The sequence below is a fragment of the Sinocyclocheilus anshuiensis genome, unplaced genomic scaffold (assembly GCF_001515605.1).
Source record: "Sinocyclocheilus anshuiensis isolate Anshui unplaced genomic scaffold, SAMN03320099.WGS_v1.1 scaffold3220, whole genome shotgun sequence".
Classification (NCBI taxonomy): domain Eukaryota; kingdom Metazoa; phylum Chordata; class Actinopteri; order Cypriniformes; family Cyprinidae; genus Sinocyclocheilus; species Sinocyclocheilus anshuiensis.
The window spans coordinates 113,778-130,159 of NW_015548710.1; positions in this window are offsets into that span (position 1 = coordinate 113,778).

Below are 16,382 nucleotides of genomic sequence, written 5' to 3' on the forward strand. Positions count from 1 at the left end.
GCAGTGTAGAGTAGTGCTTGTTGTTTGTCATTTCTCCGATCACAAATGCAGACATGGTTTTATGTTTACGCGGCGCGATGCAACGCGTTAAAGACAGTATACGTCATTATAATCAGTAATTATGTCCCCACTGGATGCAACAAATGCCTCGCTTATAATGGGTTTTAATGTTTTGTCTCGTTGCTCCGGCCGGACAGGGCATCACAGTATGGTAGGGGCGTAACATTTCTGTCACACGCTTGAGGTATTCGGCCAATCACAACGCACTGGATAGCTGGCCAATCAGAGCACACCTCACTTTTCAGACCGATGAGCTTTGTAAAAATCGACGAGTTTCAGAAAGGCGGGGCATAGAGGAGAAACAATAATGTACAGTATGTGGAAAATAATGTGCTTTTTGAACCTTAAACCGCATAAACACATTTCATTACACCAAATACACAAAATAATGTTCTTTTTAGCAACATCATATGACCCCTTTAACATTATTTTCCCTGCCCACACAGCCTTGATGACATCAGCTATAAAGGAAAGTTGCTTGAGAGGCAGAGCCTCCATTTTGACGAAAGAATACAAAAACAAACTTTTTTGTTTCTTTAGAATTACATGCACCAAAGAATCATAACAATAAGACCACGAATGTGTGTGAAGAATATAAATAGCATACATTTTGATTCCACGTGACTTGAAGCATTCCATAACATTTCAGAAAAGCTCCGATAACCCTCTTAATTAAGCCCAGCCTGTGCATTCCCCACGTGAGGTTTCAACTTTTCGTCAAACACTCCTCTGACTATTAGTGTGAACGTCAAACTCACCTAAACCTCCAAGAGTCTTCGGGGCACAGGGGGAGCTGACCTGAGACCAGCCTTTAAAGGCACATTTAATGCCTGTCATTTATATTTATAGGGCACTTTGACTTAAACACCAAGTGAAGCGCTGCAGCCTTTCACTGCCCGCCTGAATGACTGAGTGACTTTCACCTTAGAAGTGCGACATCCCTCAGTATGGACTTTTAAGTGCCAGCAGAGGGGCTTCAGGGGCCAGATAAAGACTTTCTTACCACACTACAGCTCAGTCGAATTTTGGAAAGCACAAAGCACAGATTAGAGTCCCTCTGTTTGCCGATGGGATTGCGGAGGTTCGGGACCCCCCCAATGGTGTTCCTGCCAGCAAAGCCAGATTGTAAATCAGAGGAGAGAGGCAAAGAGAAGCAGGAATAAAGAACCAGTTGGAAGCTCATACATTATCCTTGACGTCAACATACAGTAAGGATACAGGCCTGTAGAAAGCACAGAGGGTTCTTTTCAGTGGCCTAATAGGCACAGCAGGTCTCAGGGACCACCCTGTTCAATTCATATCAACTTTAAGAAAGTGAAGTGGCCCTCAGGACATTGGTGGAAAACCCTGAGAAAATCTGCACCACATCCCTGCGAGTTTCCCTCCTCCGCCCGCTGCATTTTTCCTCCTCATTTCTCTTGTTCCTTTTTGTTTCCATCCAAGCTGCAACTGACATTTGCCACCTGAGTCATCCAGACAGAGATGGACCAGATACTCCCTTTCGATAAAGTCATGCCAATGACCCTTGTACCTCCCCCACCTTCCATTTGTGCTCCTATCCTCGCCTTCAGCAGAGATATAAATAGCAACCCCTCCTGCCTTAGTTTGTTTTCTGGCAGTTGCAGGAATGGTCTATAATACAGTACGCTGTGATATATGAATGCCGCATATAGGCTTTGTTCCAAAACCTTTGGGTTGGCCTTATAGGCAGCATCCTGAATGTCATGGAACCTCTTAAAAAAACTCTATATAGACAGGCACACAAATAGCGCTCAACATGGAAGATTTGATTAGTGATTTAAATAGAATTTGACATTAGCATGTTGCTAAGCTAATGTTGTGATTTCTTAATAAGCACAAAAATACATATATTATTGAGTAACAAAAAATATTACGCTACTTTTAATTGATACTTTTCAGTATATACATGTATTTATTATCTGCATTTTTCACTGAGTTTGTTGAAATGCATTCTACAAATATTTGTGGGAACAATTTCTTCGTGGCCATGATATCTTTTTTTTTTCTGCTCCAAGACAGTCTTCCTGTCAGGAAATATAGTATACTTTAGTTTTTTGAACACAGCCTTTCAAAGTACACTTCTATTATTAATTAGAAAATTTCATCCTTGTCCCATGTCTGCTCCATTTATGTTCCAAAATTGCGAGCAATAAAAATGTCTTTGTACTTTGTGTACAAAGTGAATCTCTTTATCCACTCACACAAGTGTTTATTAACGCAGATGTCTATTCTTGTTGCGGTCTCTAGTAGTTTGTTGTTATTGTCAGTCATATCCGTTTCTTTTTTTTTTTACATACTGTGCTGACAACAAAATTCGAGTCACATGCACCATATGCACATCCTAGCATACATGTAAAAACTGCGGTATTCGATCAATGAATTTCGCCATGACGGATTCGAACTTCAGATTAATTGTTCTATTCTGGTCTCCACAGGAACAAATGTTAATGCTGAGTAAAAAAGCAACTGAATTAACTAAACAAACACTTTTCGAATAATACTAAGAATAAAATTGAGCTCAGGGTCAAGCTGCCACCACAACAGCGGTAAACTGAAGGAATTGCTGGAAACTTGTTTTGGGCACCAGCAATCCCAAAAAAAGAATGGCCATGTTGTATGCATTGCATTCTATGCCAAAGACCAATGGGAGAAAATGAGCATTGCTTGCAGTGCTTGTTAAAATACTCCCCAAAGAAGTATAAGTGCTGTTATCATTTTGTGGACAAAAAGTCTTCCAAACTTCACAGTGATCCGGAGCTGTATGTAGAATATTAATCTATGTAGTTAACCTCAGGCCTCTATATGTCATCTACCCACACATTAAACTTTGACAGACGAGGCAATGCCAAAAGACCATCATTGTGAAAATGTAAAGTGTCGGCGCTATGGAACATAAGCCTTTTTAGCCATTTTCATAGGTTTTACATTACGCTTTGACTAGAAACACCAGAGACCGGAAATGTAAAACAGTTTTCTGGTAAGAGTAAGATGAGACGTCCACATTCAGGAAAAAGTGGATGCTTTGAGTTTTAAAATGCTGCCTCCATAGGCAGCTCACAAGGATTTGAACTGGCCACCTTTAATAGCAGCATTATACACTTGTGCACTCTAGATTCATGTACGTAATGTAGATCGGGTCTTTATAAAATTGCAGTGAAATTCCACTAAAATATAATCAAGAACGTTGGATATTTTAGAGGGCTCTGGTATACAGCAAAGATGGTGTTAAAATGAATCAGTGGCACAAATTAGTAGAGTCGACCCTAACCCAGGGTTAAATGTTTTTGAGGATGTTCCAAAAAGCAATTAAGAAGCATGCGAGAGGAATGCGATGATTGATTGTTCTCCGAGGGCCGTGTTTTACAATGCCCCTGTCCTTGCCGAATGGTTGCTATAGCAACATGAAGAAGGAGGTGGACTTCAGGAGAGGGAGAGGATGACAGATCAGTTTTGGAGAGTATTGACCCTCTGTTCTTTTCAACTTGTCTTCCATTTGAGGCTGTTGCGCGGAATACTGCATTTTAATCACCCGATTTAAAATGGGATTCATGAAACAGCCCCAGCAACTGCTGAGTCACGGGTTTCATAACACAAATGAGCTTTCATATGTGAGTGGTAAATGATATATGCATCGGTTCTGAGCATGCAAGGCATCTGAGCTCTCTGAGATGGATTTACGTGGCATTCGTGAGTCTGTTTAATGCCATTCGACCTCTCGGGGAAGTGACATGCGTTTATGCGGGCTGAAAATAACAGCACACCTGAAGTCACGAATTGATGATACAATGATGACATGCTTCTAAGTACATTAAAGTCAATTAATGTGTCTACCGCGTTGACATGGAAGCAGGCGGCAGTATGTAGATTTAAAACAATTATAGACGCAGTTAACCTTTAAAAAAATGACAGGGAATAAGGGCACTCAAATCTCCAGAGATGTCAGCGTACATATTACCGAATCTTTTTCTTGAAGTAATCAAAACCAATTATTTGAACTGTAGCATTTAAAGAACATTGTGGCAATAATCAGTTTAGCACTTGAGCTTATTTGTCTTAATTGGACAAGTAAATTCAGAGTACCTGTCGGTCTGTTTGTTTGCTTGCTTTTAAGGCGTGAGGAGGAAGTGTACTTCAATCCCATCAGGGACGACCACCCAAACAGCAACTGTGCTTTCTACCACCCCGAAACTGCCAAAGCCGTCTTCAAAGCGATGGGACAGATGTGCCCCGAGATTAGTTTTTGGCAGACGACGTGCGTCTGTTCGGGTGGCTGATCACACAAGGTACACGTATTCAGATATGAACTTGCTTTCGAGGACCAGGTGCGTGATTGCTACAAATAAACTGACTGCAAATGAATTCCTATCGTCCACAAGCTGCGTCTGGCTATAACACCCAATTACATGAACTGTGTGTGTAGCCGAGAACAAAGGAGAGAGAGCGAAGGAGAGGGAGATTTGATCAGAATGGAATATTAGCCTGCCTCTTACTGCACAGAATAGACGCTATACCTACTCTTAAAACAGTATGTGAGACAGTGTGCATTATGGATTAATAAATATACATTACATTGTTATCACATGACCTCACAGAGCACAACAGTAAAATTCCCATTCATTAGAGCTACGATTAAATGGCCGTGAACAAAGAAACAGGACTTTTGCTTGCATCATTGTGTCGTTACATCATTAAATGCATTGCATTGTGGGATACAGAACCTAGTGCAATGTGCTTCTTTGCATACTGCACATTTGGGTATATGTAATAAGCCATTTGGTTATTCATACAGAAAGCATGCATACCATGTACATAGTATGCTATTCTGACCACAGTCAAGAGAAATGTCAAAATAAACAAAAGTGTGAGGGGAAAAATTCAGTGGATGTATAAGATGGGGAAGATACATGTGATGCTTGAAATGCTAGATTTAGTGGCATCTATTGTAGCAGAATTGTGGTAAGCCTCAGACGCCACCAGAAGAGAAATGTATTGAGTTATGACAGTGGAAAATATAGATGTTTGTGTCAACCTCCTAGAACTCACTTAAAGGAATATTTCAGGTTAAGGTTCAATTCTATAGACAAAATGTCTTTCAAAAGCAATTTTCAAAAAAAAATAATAATTCATTCCTTAGTTTGAAAAGCAAACATAAGTCATGTGTACTGTTATGCACTTACATTGGAATATTATGGAGTGATCAAATGGAGTAAATGTTTCATAATTACAGTATGGATGCACAATATTTCAGTAACATCAGTTATCATCCGATATAGTGTTTTTTTTTTTATGTATCATATCGGTCAATATCATTTATTAAGTTGTGCATGCTAATTTCCAGAATTTTTGATTACCCTTGTTGTCATCTATAGCACTCACTTTAAGTTATGTTTTTACAAATATTGATAAATGTAATCTTTAGCAAATCTCTAAATGAATATACATTTTCATACTGTACATTCTAATGCTGTTTTATGTCAAATAATTTAAAGCATTTAAAATGACTGGTTTTACATTTTTTAAATTTTAAATTTTAATATAGTCCATAACGTGAAATAATTATCAGCCTATTGCTATCAGCAACAATGTTAATATCAGTGCATTCTTTGGTGATGCATAACCACATGTTCATCCACCAAGAAAAATATTCCAGCTCAAAAAGAACAATTTAGGCGAGTTATAGATCAAATACTAGGCAATTTTACTGAATTATTCATGTAAGTGCTTTAAATAAAAATGCTGGCTTCACATTTCTACTTTTAAACCCTCTGGCCATTGTAAATGCATTACTTTAAACAAGATTTGTTGTTTGTTTTATAAAGGAATGAGTCAAAGTTATTTTCAATGGTAATTGACAGCATACCACAGATACTGTTGCTAGAGGTTGAGTATTTAACCCATAATATTCTTTTAAACAAATCACAGGAGACAGCGTGAAGTCAGTAGACCCTTTGGGGGGGACTTTGACGCCCTTCATACGTCAGTACTATCGTTTAACAGCATTATATTACAAAGCATTTAGAGCAACCTACTGTGGACCAACTGTGGAGTTGTAACCCCCCTGAATTCATAAAAAACATGTCCTTGAAGAGTTTTTCCCAAGAAAGGAGGCCCTCTTACTTACAGTTAGCAAAAACAGACTGTGAAAGTGACACTGAGGCTAAATTGGATTGATTATATGAATAATGGTGACACGGAGGTTAGCTGAAATTTTCCTTTGCTCCTGCAGTGACACTGTCATCAAAGCTCTGGCATGTAGACAAGACTGAGGTCCCTTTAATCAGATTTGCTAAAGTGAAAACTCTCCTGCGCACAAAGGCCCCATTGATACGTGGTGGGTGTCAACAAAGGCAGAGCTTAGACAAGGGGAACGGGGGGTAGCTGCATGGAGAAAAGAGCGGACTCAGAGTGGGGGGAGGGCGCGAATGAATGGGTGCATCTCATTGTAAAGTTAACATGTGTATGGGCCAGACGAATCTGCCGGAGGACTGCTGAGGAGCACAGCTGTCACTCAAGCACCGACATGTCAGCAGTATCTAAAACTGCTTAAAAACATAACGCTGAAGTTACATGGCTTTAAGAACTTAACATGAGACGTCTGTAGGACAGTTTTTTTGTGAATGTGGATTTGATGCTTGTTGGTAACTTGCATACGGTTTCAAAAATCTAATATTTTTGTATTTAAATAAACAGAGAGGAATAGGATTTTAGTTTTCTTTTAAACAAACAATAGGTTATGATCTACTATTCAGAAGAAATGTTTAACATTACATACTATTTTTAAGCAAATTTGCAACTGTTTGTACAGATGGTCAGATGTTCTTCCACTGAAGCTCAAGATGCCTTTTTGGATTGTTCTCAAATTATGATGAAGAACATGATCATCAGATTTTACACAAACTTGTAGAGTTCACGCATGGTCAAATGCTGCTGTCATTACAATTAATTTTTCAAAGTTGCAAATAAAAACTATTATTGAAGTACATTTTACAAGAAAATACAATTTCTACATTATTGCTATATATTGCTACTTCAAAATTACACATTTAATCCAATGTGCTACTTGCTGCTTCTTTGTAACTGTGAAATGTACTAGCAATTTCTGAGTGAATATTAATTTTCCACTTTTTTTCCATGAATACATTCTGACATTAATTTAGATGATTGAGTTCACCTATTTATTAAAATTGAATGCAATAAAAGATGTATGTAGACAATACATTTTCAGTTTTTAAAATTGAAATTGTGAAACCATGTATAGTTCATAAAATGCATTCACTATATTCACTTTCCTTTGTATAAAAGCTTCACTGTTAAGAGAAAAGTTGTGAATAAAAGAAAGAATATTGAAGCATGTTTTAGAAGAAAATACTATTTCAGTCTTTCTACTTCAAAATTTCATATTTAATTCAATGTGTTACTTGCCATTTCTTTGTACTAACTGTGTAATTTATCAAGAGTTTTTTTCAGTTATGCATAATTGCTGTTTGGGTTTGGTTAGTAAATTAGTCAAATACATTTGTGCTACACTGAACTGTTTCGAGCTCAATCTGCTGTCATAAACGGGTTGTTTATGGAGAGGCTCATTAAATACAAGTTCACCTACGTGCTCTGGATTCAAGTGCGGAAAACATCGCATTTGCCAGTTTCCAACATAAACAGCGTGTCGCATTATATTCCTGGATAAGCTGAGGACTAGCATTCAGCACCATGGGGACTTTAATCCAATTCAGGAAGTTTCAATTCATTGCTTATATTTCGGCCGCTGTCTCTGTAATGGTATTATGCGTGGTGGCAGGGTCCACACAAGCTGCCCTTTCACAGAGAAAAATCACACAAGGCTTTGGAAATGAAGTTACCATTACGGGGACAGCAGATTCAATTAGGGACAAAGCCATGGACAACAGTGACCTTCCACTGGCCTGTTTCTCCTACACTGTATTCCAGTTGGGTTGAATTCAGTGGGAAATATCCTTAACCTACTGTAAGTGATATCAGATGACCTGTAGCCCGGCGAAAGAACATTCTACAGTTCCAAAAAAAACCTTGCTGAATGCATGAGATTTGGATTATTATGAGTTCATTTTGGAATAAATTGAGAAATTTCCCAGATATTAATATCAAGATGTAATGTTTCTTTAATGATGGGGACACATCTATTGTACGCAGATTTCGCCAGCTCCAAGGGAAAGCGTGCAAAAATCCCGGCAATGCAAAAATTAGTTTTCTCAAACAATACCTGGAACGTCTACCAGAAAAATGCTAAAAAAAAAAAAAAAAAGCTAAAATAATGCGAGCAGATGACATCACCCTTGGAGTTCACAACAGGTCTTGAAAGGTTTATAAATTATTGTTTCAAAAAATCTATTTCCCTATGGAGAAAATGAATGGAGTTACTTCCTGAACCCAACTGTTGCGCTATGTGGTTAATTGAGAAATCTCATCAAGACCCTTTGATACATTCGTTTGATTGTTTTATTCGGGTGCAATCGTATATACTTCAAAAGTGGATAAATGGAATCTTTGTTTTAAAAAGCTTCTGGACAGCTGACAAAAGCAGATTATGAACATTTTTTGAAGTTTACCCCCTTCGGGCTGAGACGTAGCCGGTCGCTAACTGCAATCTTTGTTATTGCTGAGTAGCACACAGACTGGCTATTGTGTGAGGCAAAAGATAGGATTTGCATGCATGTTAGACAGGATTACACACTCCAGAGTCTGGGCTGGGAAGCTGGACCTCGTCAACCAACCATCAGCGGGCGTCTCCAACGTCCCATTGTAGACATATATTGAACCAAAGAGGGAAACGGCCTCAAAATGAAGCAAAAATTACAAGTTTAAGCCTAAAACAGCACCAAAATTTGTCGGCCAGTCTATAACCCAGATCTAATCCCACAACCTTGTTTCTGCAGACTTGTTGATTCGTGTTGTTATGGGCAGGACAGGAGTAATCCATTAATCCCTGGTGGCTGATATACATATCAACTGCATTTTAATCCCCCACCACAGGACCGGTCCACGAGGCTGAACGTTCAACCTCCTGCATAATCCATTTGATTTCACGTCTGCGGTTAGCACATACACGGCCCGTATATATGTCCTTTTAGAGGCGACAGGATTGCTTTGACTGAGTCTCCTGGTGGTAGGTGTGAATTTGCGAGAGTGCAGCTATTGCTTGCACACCTCACAGTGACCTGCAGCATTAAATATAAATGACTTTTAAATAATACATTGATACACAGTGGTGAGATATTTTATGCTGTGCTGCTATCTGTATGGGGCCGAGGTGATTAGTGAAGGTGTCAGCGCAGCCATTAACTAAAAGTAACAAGTGGATTTGTCATGTGAAGTATTACTTAAGATGAAGGCAGAGGAGGAATTATGCAGAGTTGGACTCTTGCAAATGCACAGGAACAAAATGGATTGCTTTAAATGAATATTCTGGGTTCAGTGCGAGTTAAACATTTGTGGCATAATGTTGATAACCATAAAGATTTATTTATGCTTGTCCCTCCTATTTGTAGTATATTAGTAGTAGTAGTAGTAGTAGTAGTAGTCGTAGTAGTAATAACAAACAATAAATAAATTAAATTCCATTATGCTACTATATTACGCAGTTTTAACATAAACAAATACACTTAATCTGATGGATATTTCTGATGCCAACTTTTTGTAATAGTACTAATAAACTGAATGTGTTTTAAATACACAATAACCAGGTTTATATATTGAATAAATCCAATAATAAATCCAATTTCTTTCAATCTCATACATTTTAACGTTTTACATTTAACAATTCATTGTAAGAGAGTATTGCTTATTCCACAGCTATAGCCATATTTTAACCATATACATTTTTTAACTAAATAAATGTAATTGTTTTTAGAATTAACATATTTAAGCTGATTCTAAGCAATTTGAATAAATGCATTTTGAAAATTGCTTGATATTAATAATAATAATAATAATAATAATAATTGAATGAAATCAAATAGATGCAAACTGTATTTTTTTGAGTGCAGAAATCAAAAATCAGTTTCATTTATTTCATTCACAAATATGCATCACATTAAGTTTATTAGTTTTTGTTAAAATTGTGTAAATATATATATTTTTTTTATTCAGTGTACAGTGAGGCACTGACAATAGAAGTAAATGGGCCAATCAATAAACATTAAAATACTGATTCAGTAGTACTGCCACAAGACATAAAGAACAAGTTTGTTGACATGATTTTAGTGTGGAAAAAAACATCTGTGTGAAATTATATTCAATTTTATATTCAATTCAAAACTTTGTTGCCATGACAACAAGATACCGTAAACCCTAAACCCCAAAAATTATCATGAAATTGATGTCTTAAACAGTTTTACAGCACAAATAATACAGAAGAACAACTAATTAATGTTTTTACAAATTTCTAAGCCTCACATTTCTGCCTTTAAATTCCACATAAACTGGCCCCATTCATTTTCATTGTGCCTCACCGTAGCCTTGATTTGTGCTTCTTTTTTAATGAAAACGAGGGATAAGTCAAAATTCATTTTGGGGTAGAACACGGCATAAAAAGAGACAAAAAAAATTGATGGCTTCTGAATATTGAAAAATATGTGTTTGGCAACATTATATTACAAGGAGGGTCTGTTGGTCAGTCTTAGGCTTTTTAATATCATCCCACTAGATTTATTTTCATGATAACATTCGGCGAAAGGAACCATCTTACTGGTTGACTGGCTCATATTTTCATAATGACTTATCTAGGGTGGATGAAGTCCTGGGCACAAGCCCCGGCAACATGGCTGCTTGGCTCACAATATGGCAGCGGGGATTATTAAAACTAATAGATTACCTGCCAAACAGAATGAAGACAAATGGAGGCGGCTGCATCACTTCAAGGTTGATTTTTTTTTGTACCGTTTTTCAACTGACGCTGCATATCTTTTGCCCTGCTGTTATGAGTGAGCTAATGAAAGGTATTTTTCTCACATGTGAGCAAGGTAATGTGGTTTGGGATCTCGTGAAGGACAGCCCTTGTTTTTCAAGCCATGGGTGTTTGAGTGTATGTGCGTCTTCTGTGCCCTGCAAGATGACGACCATAATGCAATTAGTCATCGATCTCTTGTTGACCTCCCATGGAGTCCTTATCAATTTGTAATAACTTCCATGTGCACTTCTAATGCAGTCAAGAGGCTGACTGTGAAAAGCACAGCACAGGAACGTCCATCTGAGTTCCCACAGAAACCAATCACAGCTAATCAATAAGAAAAGCAATGCTGATCACAATTTAGACACAAAAATCTTAGGGTTTTTTCTCCAGATGACTCATCCGTTGGAGGGGTGAGAGGACACCACAGAGCTGGACATGAAAATCGAGGATGCTTGCTTAGAAAACACCCTAGAACAGCAAAGCCAACTGTTGATTTTTGCAGTGAAAGTCCTTTTGAAATTCTTAGTATAAAGTGTAAGGACTTGAAGGTGTAAGGTATCCCTTGTTAAAAAGCAGTGCACTTAATTGTATTGAATGTGCACTTGTAGTGCACTTCAAATCATAAAAGTCTAGTAAAGAAATGTAGAGGTATTTACAATTATATTTTAAATCATTTTGTTTTATTTAGTAATTTATTTATTTGGTCATTCCTGAATGTGCACTCATTTTGATGTACTGACACGTGTAACTTACTTGATTATAATTTCATCCATAGTGAGTTATTTGTGAGTTATAAAGTTGATCAACTTTATTAAATAGCAACTTTATCATTACAAATAGATTTAGATACATGACAAGTTTCAATAAAAAATGACATTAAAGATTATTTTAGTACATTCGTCAGTACACGTTAACCATATTTCAAAGACAGTAGTAATTATGAAATTGTGTGTGTGTGTGTATAAAGTATGCACTTACAGTATAAGTCCTCCTTAAGTGGGTCAAAAAACTCAGAAAGTACAAATAATTGCATTTATCATATATTTATAATATAATACATTTTCATTTACTTGTACAAAATCCAATTAAGTAAATATTTACGCAATTTATTATGTTGAATGCATTTGTTCAAGCCCATTACCCAATTTATTGTAAGAAAAAACAGACAAACAGCTGTTTTCTCCAGCTTATGGGGAATATTATTAGAATTAAAGTTATTGATAGCTATAAACAAATATATGTTGCAAGCTAGCTAGCCCATTCTGAGGAACATGTGAATTTAGGGAAAATGTGCAACCGTGTTACCAGTTCTTGAATGTTTATCTAATATTTTTTGGAATCAGGCTTTTAAACTTTGAAACACAATTCTTTAGAACAGGGTTGCAAAAATTGCATATATTGCAAATATCGAATATAAAATACATAAAACATCATATGCATGATTTGGTTTGACCTCCCAGATGTGAAAAATATTTCATTTTTTAAGGAAAGTTCATCTGAGTTCAAAAAAATCTGACCATGCAAACAACTGTGTTTGAGCACTTTCATGCAGATTTCAGCATAAACTGGTCTTCAACAATAATAAGCTGCCTATCTAAAACAGTTATGACCATATTGGAATTTTAGCTGGCTTAACCAGTCTAAGCTAAAGCTGCTACAGTAGTCTATATTTACAGCAGGAACTTTTTCACATTTGATCATCAATTCCTCATTTTGTTAATTGAAACATCTCGGTTTCATGGGTTTTACAGCTTAATCCAACCAATTTTTACTTTTTCATGCTAGCATCTTTTGTGCTTTTGGGATGAAGGCTGCGTCTCAGTGTCAGAGCAAACAATTAATTTATGTTGTTTTGAGATGAGAAGGGAGGATAGTCTTGGTTTGGAGGGGGTTATGAGTGTTTGCCATTAGGCCTACATGTACTGTACACAGCGCAGCACTAGTGCAGAGCTAATTGCTCCACCACCCGCCGCAGAAATGTGATTTCATTTCTGATAATTGCTCCAAATGTGGTTCATACAAACCAATCATAAGCCAATTACTTACCATAATTTACCTTAAACCTGATTTTCCTCCTCCACAAATACTACTCCTCACTCAATATGACTACAAACATGCGCAATATATGCTGAATGCTTCTTCTCTCCTGTCTTTTCACTTTAAAGTTTTGTCAACAAATCCAACTCTTCTCTCCAGGCTCCAATTCTCTTGTAGCACTGGCCTGAACTCTTTCGGGTTACCCTCTGCGTTACGCTAAACACGTTTGGCCGACATGTTTAATCCCGAGCCGCTTATTTCGTCTGACACATATTTGTCAAACAGGATTTGAGAAATGTTATTCTGTGATGTTGCCGTGGCCACAACCTAAATGACATTTTCAAATGAAGAGAGAGGAGCTGCGCTGAGATGGCACGCAAATGCCAGCCCATTATTCTGATGCCGAACATCCCGCAGGATGAAAAGCTGGCATTAATTTACTAAAAAAGCTCTTGTTTTTTCTTTCCCCCCTCCGTCATTTATGTCATTATACTCTGATGTCCAAGCAATGCTTCTCATTAAAATAAAACCATGATGTTTTTTAGATGGCGTGACCGGTATTGTGAAGGAAAGTCGCTCATAAACAATTTATAAACAGTAAAGCTATCAGGAAATAAATTTTCTTTTTAATATTGTCGACAGAGTTGGGCGGCTATCAGAAAACATCACTCAGAATGAGACGGACGTCTGATGTCTGACAGATTTATGACAGTGTCATGATTATAACTGTCGCAATTGCTCTCAATTACAGTGATCACCTTCTCACAGTGTGTTAACGCTCTTCCTGCCCATCACTTCTACAGATGTGAACACGTATGTGGGATTGGGGTAATAATCTTCTTTCACACAGAGCTGTTGCAGGATTATGAGATCATGTGGATTGAGGGGTGAAAGGTTAAATGCTTATTGCTCTGCAATACATTGAGTGGAATGGACCATTTTCATATCTCCCTGGGTTTGGTAAAATGGGAGACCATAGCACATGTTATTGCAGCATATCCTTCCACAGCAAAATGAAAAATTAAAGAGATAGTTCACCCAAAAATGAAAATGCTGTCAGTGGTTACTTAGTACGTTGATGCATTGCTGCCACACACATATTTTTTTTCCATTCAATTATGTCATAATAATGAGATGTTATGTCGTTTTAACGACATCTTTTCTCGTTAAAACAACATCTTTTCTCGTAATAACGAGATGTTTTCTCGTTAAAACGACATCTTTTCTCGTCTTAACAATATCTTTTCTCGTTAAAACGACATATTTTCTCGTTAAAACGAGATGTTTTCTCGTTAAAACGACATATTTTTTCTCGTAATAACGACATATTATGTCATAAAAATGACATGTTTTCCCGTTATTATAGATAGGCTATATGGTACATTATGTGAGCGAGCTAAGCGACTGTCCGCGCTGCTGTCGCCACAGTCTGACATAAACGAGGATCTGCACGCTGCTGAAATTATTGAAATACACTGTTTTAAATGTATTTTAATGTAATGGTTTTAATTGTAGCGGCATGTTTATTAGGATTAATCTCCAATCTGTCTACAATATATATATGCTATCCAATAACTGCACTCAGACCCATGACTCTTTTAGGCTATGATCAGATCAAAACTGGGCTTAATATTTCTTTATTTGAATGACTGAAGTTTGATTTAACAACAAATCGAAATAGGAACAAAAAGAAATAAAGAGATTTTCTAATAGGCTAATAATAATAATCTATAATAACGGGAAAACATGACGTTTTTATGACATAATATGTCGTTATTACGAGAAAAAAGATGTCGTTTTAACGAGAAAAGATGTCGTTATTACGAGAAAAGATGTCGTTAAAACGAGAAAAGATGTGGTGACGCATTGCTGCCACACACATATTATTTTTTGCACTCAATTATGTCGTAATAACGAGATATGTCGTTTTAATGACATCTTTTCTCATTTTAACGACATCTTTTCTCGTTTTAACGACATCTTTTCTCGTAATAACGACATCTTTTCTCGTGAAAACGACATCTTTTTTCTCGTAATAACGACATATTATGTCATAAAAACGACATGGTTATTATAGATAGGCTATATGGTACATTATGTGAGCGAGCGAGTCCGCGATGTCGTTAAAATGAGAAAAGATGTCATTAAAACGACATAACATCTCGTTCTTACGACATAATTGAGTGGAAAAAATAATATGTGTGTGGCAGCAATGTGTCACCATAACTTAGCCTCTTGTTGTTCTGTGGAACATGAAAGAGTTTTGGTTCACATTGACTTCTATTATATGGACACAATTGAAGTCAACATTTTTCAAAATATCTTTCTTTTTGTTTTGCAAAAGAAAAACATGCATACAGGTTTGGAACAACCTGAGGGTGAATTAATGATGACAGTGTTTTAATTTTTGGGTGCACTATCCCTTTAAATTTTACACATTCACCCTCATAATTGAAGAGATATGTCAAAAAAATATATTAGTAGCCTTTCAATAACCTTGGGCCACTATAATTAGTTTCATTGATGCAACAGTGTTGACTTGTTTACTAGATTAATGCCAGTGTCATATGACACAAAGTAGTGATAGCTATACATTAAATAATGCCCATTAAGCGAGAATAAAGATTGCTAGATTTACCCTGCTAATAATTAAAGATAAAATACATTACTGAACTCTGTGAAATAGTCCACAATCCAAAATGGTAGTTAAATATTTACAACACATGAATAAAATATCAGTGATAATGTATATTTATAACATTTATGTACAGAAAAAAGAATCAGGAGATATAAGGGCGCCTCAGCAAAAGCAAAGCTATTGAATGACAGGATGCAACAATAATGTTGGTGGTGATTAATTCATAAAGCTTCTGTATTTGGTGAACACAGATTTTAATGAGTTTACAATAATAATATTTCAAAACCATCTACAAACGGCAGATCATACGCACCAGAGGACACATAAATATTCCCTCTTAAGATGAGTAAATATCCAAAGAAATGACCGATGATCTGTGCAGAATAATTGCATGTATCATTTGTTTTTGAGAAACTCTCACACACACACACACACACACAAACACACTCATGCATAGAGTTCTTTTCAATGTCAATCTCTTTAAGGGACAATAGCGCCATCACGTGTTCATTCAATACAAATTGCCACATTCTTTCATATTACCATATCAGGAGATGCTCAAACATAAGACATTTACATTGAAAGAGTCACACAGTAAATACGTTAACCAAAATATGTTAGATTTAAGGATATGTTATATCAAATGTAAAATGTGTGTGTGTGTGTGTGTGTGTGTGTGTGTGTGTGTGTGTGTCACTGATA